This window comes from Papaver somniferum, chromosome 11 (assembly GCF_003573695.1).
Source record: "Papaver somniferum cultivar HN1 chromosome 11, ASM357369v1, whole genome shotgun sequence".
In the NCBI taxonomy this organism is placed as follows: Eukaryota; Viridiplantae; Streptophyta; class Magnoliopsida; order Ranunculales; family Papaveraceae; genus Papaver; species Papaver somniferum.
The window spans coordinates 68,479,651-68,486,532 of record NC_039368.1 but is presented as its reverse complement, the minus strand read 5'-3'; the positions used below and the strand labels follow the sequence as shown (position 1 = coordinate 68,486,532).

Genomic DNA, 6,882 nt, shown 5'->3' with positions numbered 1-6,882 from the left:
AATTTCAGGTCAAAAGAGAAGGGATTCCATTACCATCTTCAATGTTGGAATTGTCATCAGGTACGTAGTCACATAGGAAATCAAGAGAGATAGGTTTCTGCAACCAGCTTTGCGTACAGAGAAGTGCTTCAACTGTCCTGGCAGATAGCGAGATTCTCCATGGAGTAAGAATGCGTTTTCCAGTACTGAATGCAGATTCCGAAGCAACGGAGGACACTGGTATTACTAAAATATCCTTTGCCATTAGTGATAGTACCTTAAACAACCACAACAGCAAAGAGTTTAAGAAAATGAAGCATCACCAAGATCGTGGTACTATTAGCCTGCCACCATGCTAGTTTAAGAAATTTATTAAAAGAGTTGATTAAGCAAATACCTTATACTTGGTACTATTAGCCTGCCACCATGCTAGAATATCAAACTCCTTGGTAGATGCTTCACAGTCATCAAGCAAATACCTTTCAAGCTCTGACTTTGGATGAGTATTGTGAACATTCATTCTTCGCCTTTTCTTCCTCGACTCAAGCATATCCTCAATGTTCTCTTCTTGCACAGAAACAACCATGTCATCAACACCAGCAGCAGATGTTGAGCCAGTACCTAAGACATGAGAACAATCAATAGTAAGTAATGATGATAAAAAAAAAAAATAAGCAATATTAGTAATGAACTAATGATGATCAACAGTAAGTAATGATGTCACCTTCCTCTGCATTGGCATTTGAATACATGTAGTTGTACTCATCATAAAATTTTCCCATATCTTGTTTCACAGCTTTCAAAACAGTCGTAACCCTAAAATCATCTTGCTCATACAAACATTCAAGATCAAATTTCAAACCAGATTCTTTCTCTCGAGGATCAAGCAACTTAGCAAAATACATCACAGAGTTCATATCTTCATAATCCCCCCAATATGCGTTGTACTTTTTAAACATCATTTCTGCCATCTTAGAAATATGAGGATCTCGGTTTCCTATAGCTCTAAGACGAACCAACTGTTCATGTATCAATGCCAACTGCCAAAGAAATTCATGTGAAGTAACCTGAACTGAAGCTGAGAACCTAACAGTAACATCAAAGAAGATTTTCAAACACTTAACAAGACACCTAGCATATGACCAGTCTGCAGCATATGGAGCATGATGACGATGAGGTTTGTTCTTTTTCTTAGTATTATTCTTTTTAGACACATCTACTTCACATTCAGATTCACTAGATGAACTATGATAATATTCTTCATTATCAATTACAACAATATCAGCATCAGTATTAGGCAAAGCTTCACATTCAGATTCTTTGAAAATATACTTATCTCGAAAGCTCCTATCTTCTCTTTCTAACCTCTTAAAGAATTTTTTCATAAGGAATGGCAGCATCAAGCATCAGATACGTAGCATTCCACCTGGTCTTCACATCTAGGAAAACCATCTTCTTACATTCAATCTTCTCGAGAGCAGCACATTCCTTGAATTTGGCCAACCTAGAGGGAGAGCCGGTAACAAACTTGATAACTGATCTGATCCTTCCAATGGACTTGTGATACAACAGCACAACATCTTTGACAACAAGCGCAAGAACATGCGCAGCACACCTTACCTGGAAGGAATGAAACAATAAAAGCACAGACAGTTCATCAAAGAATTATTTTCTAGCTAGTTCATCAAACAATAAGAGAATGAAAGAATCAGTTGCAAGCACAAAGATATACAACAAGCACAAAGCAACAAGTACATTATAAAGAACTCATGGCTATGCAAGATTATATGCTATCAACCTAAAGAATTTTTTTTCATATTGAATCAGTTTCAAGTGTCATAATGAATAGAGCCAAGAAAAGTAATTATACATGCATGTACTGAGATCTCACTTTTGCTTCGGTCCAATTGATGACACTTGTTTGAAGATACTCAATTGCCACACTATTTGCACTGACATTGTCCAAAGTCAAACCAAAAAGATCTTCTAGCCCCCAATCCAGCAAACATTTCTCAAGCATTTTCCCAATATCCACTCCAGTATGACCCTTGATCAAGCAAAACAGAATGATCCTCTTTTGAAGCTTCCAATGGATATCAATGAAGTGCACTGTCACACACATATAATTGAAGTTGTTTGGAGAAGTCCATGTATCAGTTGTGAGAGAGACTCTTTGTTTACTTTCCTTGAAGTATTTCTTCAACTTCTCTTTCTCATCTTTGTAGATGATTAAAAGATCTCTGTAAATTGTCATCCTGCTTGGCACCTTGAATCTAGGCTCCAACTGTTCACTGTATCTTCTAAACCCTTCTCCTTCTACAATTCTAAATGGAAGTTCATCTATGATGACAAACTCAGCCAATCTTCTTTTACACATATCCTTGTCATAACTTACAGCAACCAGTTGTGATGACTGTCCTGGTCTTGGAGGTGGAAACATCAAATTCTTCTGACCCTTTTGCTTCTTGTTGGGATTCTGAGGGCATGTGCCTAAATGTGTCTTCATGCTGGAAGTGCCATTTCCTCTGCTATGTGCTTGCAATTTCTTCTTACAATGCTTACACTGAGCTTGTTCTTCACTGAGCCTTACAAAGTCATTCCAAACTTTTGATCTAGTTTTCCCCTTCTTCTTCGGTACAACCTCAGGTGCAGGGTCCTGTGTAGCGTGCTCTATAGCTTGTGTTTCTTGATTTGTAGCATCAACTTGAGGTGTTATTGACAGTGTCACATCAGTAGACCCAGCTGCAGGGGATGGAGAGGGAGATGCACTTGCCATCTTGCAGCTTGATAATGAAACTGAACTTGATCCAATCATTACCCTGCCAAACAACCAAAGGTAAACAAGTTAGTTCTTACTTCTTAATACAAGCATTCATATTTCTTAAAACAATCAAGTTAGTTCTGAACTTGATAATGAAAATAACTTGATTACCATAATTTGAATCAATTTCTAATTGAAGCTGCACCCATTGGTATCAAGGTTGGGTTCATCCTAAAAACATATTCCTAAATCCAATAAAATTACAGATCCATGGTCTTTCTCAAATTCCAACTGCACAACTGTTGCTTTAGTCTTTTACTTGCGTTCAATCACAACAGATATAAGAAATAAAATTAAAAGATACTGAAAATGCAAGATAGTTTCAATCAAAGACAGAACTACTAGTACTAATAACAATGGAGCTAGTAAAAGAAAGATCAACAAAACAAAAGCGACCCTCTGCAACTAAATGAATACAGAGACAAAAATCAAACCAGTAATCATGAACCCAACTTTGATCTCTCCTCTTGGACTCCAATGCAAAATCTTAAATATAACCCTAGCTAGATTCAACTTCTTCTCCTACTGGACAAGACTACTAACAAAAACTATAAATAAAACCTAACCAACAACTCCTTCATCATGAGTAGATAACTAGTTAGTAGTTACCTGTAATCAGACTCCTTCCTTCCCTTAACTCAAACTGAATGATAATAGCTTTCAGACTCCTTCTTGAGTTCCTCCCCTCAACTCAACCAAAACCTAAAATAAAAAACCCATGACTGTAATCAGAAAAATAAGATTTGACAAAAGAAATTGATTGATAAACACAAAACAACAAGAAAACCATTTCGAAGAAAGAAACTCTAAGTCCTAACAGAAGAATAATTAAAAAAAAAACCCTAGAAATTGAAAAACAAACAAATCAATCGAAACGAGAATGAGAAATAGAACAGGGGATCTATTTACTTACTAGATAGAGCCAAGGAGGTGGTGGTGCTCTTGATGGAGGTGGTTTAAAAGATCAAAGTGGTGGTTCTACTGGTGGTGGAGGCGACTGGGGTTTCAGACTGAAGAGCGAGAGCCGAGAAGAAGAGAAACGAGATGAAAACTTCTGAAAAAATTAGGGTTCCGAAATATATATGGTGTAGGTTTTAATCTAGACGGCTAGGATTAATCAAGATAAAAACTAATCGACGGTCCCTATTAATCGGTTTTTCGGTGCGGTTATCTTGCGGTTATGGGTAAAACCGTACACCGAACCGTAGATCTAACGGTTATTAAAATGAAAACCGTCACCGACCATTGGATTATCGGTTCGGTGCGGTTACGGTTCGGTGCGGTTATAGGTGCGGTTACGGTTATCGGTTCGGTTTCTGTTCAGCCCTAGTATGGGGTGTACCCATCCTACCCTAATATACCTCGACCCTAAATTCGAGAGACGTTTTCTCTCAATCATCACATCTGAAATTGGGAAGAAAAATGGTTGCGCAACAGATTCTGCTGAAACTGAGCGACAGAAATGGAGAAATTGAGGGAAGTGCAGGTGAAATACAGGGAAAATGAAGTTGAGATGATTCTGCTCTTAGATTTGAAATAGAAGCTGCAATTCAGAAGCAGTTATGAAGAAATAGAGAAAAAAGGATCTATTGATGTTAATTTCGTGATTCATGGCTGTAATTGATTGATGTTTGAAAGATGAGAAAGGAATTAAAGATGGGTTTGTTACTGATGAGAATTTCATGAAGAATTAGGGTTTATGACGAATTAGAACATGAAATTGAGATCGAGAAGAACAGATGGGTTCAATCAGAACAAAGAAGACTCTAGTGGTGGTCTAAGACAGAATGGATGAGAAGAACAATGAGTTTCTGAAGGTGGTGATGTGGTTGCTGTGATTCAGAGAAGAAAAAGATGGTGGCTCTGAGTTATTAAAGAAAATGGGTATTTGCTGATGGGTTTTTACATGATTTTGAGGTCAAAAAGAAAATGAAGATGGCTTAATTCAAGGATTGTGAAAGAAGTACGCTGATGCTATGACAAATGAAGAAAATTGGAAAGAGATGAATAATGGATTCTGCTGTTGCTTCCGGTAATATAAGAGAACATTGAAAAGGGAAGATGAAGATGGTTGCAGTATGAACTTGGCGCTGCAGTGAAGAATGTTGAAATGAACTTAAATGTATGTTAGGATAGAAGAGATGAATAGTGGATTCTGTTGTTGCTTCCAGTAATAGAAGAGAACATTGAAAAGGGAAGATGAAGATGGTTGCAATATGAAGTTGGCGCTGCAGTGAAGAATGTTAAAATGAATTTAGATGTATATTAGGATATTGTCACAGGGACGAAGAAAATGGCCTGAAATTATGGCCGGGAGTGCTCTGAAACAGAGGAAACAATTTCCGACCATTTCTCCCTCTGAGTCGATTCAAGACTCGTTAAACCTAACTCAGTGATTCAGCCGACTAAGACAAACTGACTCGTCTGTCTGACTCTATCCCATTGACCTTTGACTGTTAGAGACTGTTGGTTTGACTGTTAATATTAAAGCACCGCGACGGAATATTCCATCGACGGAGAAAAAGATTGTAGAAAATCTGATATCAAAGACTTCATGAACACAAAACGTAACTCAAACACTTCTCTCTGTTGATGTAATTAATCTCATGGCTCAACAGAAAACAACCTATTTATAGTTTAACAAACTTGACTCTCAAGAAAAGACACTTTCCTAGCATATCAAACTCTAAATCAGAGACACTTCTAGAATATTCTAAACTATGTTAGAGCATAGCTCGATTGAACCCACCAAACGTTGGTATGTCAAGTTTGGTTGTCATATTTTAGTGAACCAAAACTCATTTAAAGAGTCGCTTGATTATTTACCAGAGTCAACTTCGTATAGATTTACTAGAAAGTTATTAGGATATGACACTTACAAGTATTACGTGAAGACTTGAAGAATGTGAAGAAGTAAGGAGCTACATCTGTTAGAGCACTGCTCGGTCGAACTCGCATGCATTGCTATCTCAAGCATGTTTGTCAATGCTAGTGATCAAAACTATAAGTCTTGATTTCTAGTCTACTATAGCTAAGTCTCGGACTAGGATAGAAAGTGTAGTTGAGCTCAAGAACTCCATGGCGACCATCATACAAACGAAGAACTACTCAAGGAACTGGTGGAACTTCATCGACTAAAACGTATGTGGAGACTTGAACTTATCTATCACTCAAAAGTATATCTACTCTATCTCTTATCTTGAGACAAAAATCGTTTTACTATATAGACTATGATTATACATATTTGCTATTTCGAGTCGAGTTTATCTCGCTTATCTATTTCTCGAAATATGTGTTGGTAAGCTTTCGCTTTGGCCAAGTTCATCTTTACCTAGTGATGAAAGTCATGTTATGTTTCAATTACTTGAAAATGGCTTTGACGAAAAATAGTTTGTGAATAACAACTATATAACGTCCTCTAAGAATGTTTCAATGATTGAAATGAGAGTTTAGATTATATAACCATTGTTGGATATAAGCATTGTGTGGTAACACATACAGGTATATGTCCTTATTCCTTGAACCAAAGTCTGCATACTTTGCTCCTCAGGAAACCAGAACAGAGTCCGCGTACTCAGTCTGCGTACTGTCGGAGGTTCTCTTCCCGAGAAAATCTTTTGGAGTTTGTGAACTATTTACAAACTTATTCCGGGTACTTAAGTCCGCGTACCTAGTCCGTGTACTTAGGTTGGTTATATTCTAAAAACGATTATTCGTGAACTTATACTTATATTAACTAAGGAATGCAAGTTTGCAAACCGTGGACATAAAGTTCATGAATCGATTCGAGTGAATCAAATAATTTTTGCTTCGATTGTGTCTTGTATACTTCTATAGGATCTAAGCAATTGAACAACTCACTAACTAGTTCATTTGAGTTAGTTATGGTAAAGAAGAATATGGTTAATATGAAAGTGCTCATATGGCTAACCATTTGGTTAACTACTGTTGAACCAACGAGTGTACATGTTTGGGTACGGTTACACAAACCTAAAAACGTGCATTTCATTTGTGTGTAACAAGATAAGTTTCGATCTAACGTTTGAATGATATTAGCTTGAATCTAATCAGGTTTGCATCTA

The 6,882-nt window shown here is 37.0% G+C and overlaps 2 long non-coding RNA genes across 2 annotated transcripts; both read right to left on the bottom strand.

Moving 5' to 3' along the window:
• Positions 1-225: 225 nt before the first annotated feature.
• On the bottom strand, positions 226-733 carry LOC113321362. The gene is made up of 3 exons (XR_003346618.1): positions 704-733; positions 377-600; positions 226-256 (listed from the first exon to the last, which is right to left on the bottom strand). It is a non-coding gene; the product is annotated as an uncharacterized LOC113321362 (long non-coding RNA).
• Positions 734-2,661: 1,928 nt separating this feature from the next.
• Positions 2,662-3,866, bottom strand: LOC113320485. The gene is made up of 3 exons (XR_003346124.1): positions 3,714-3,866; positions 3,410-3,502; positions 2,662-2,798 (listed from the first exon to the last, which is right to left on the bottom strand). It is a non-coding gene; the product is annotated as an uncharacterized LOC113320485 (long non-coding RNA).
• Between the last annotated feature and the right edge of the window lie 3,016 nt (positions 3,867-6,882).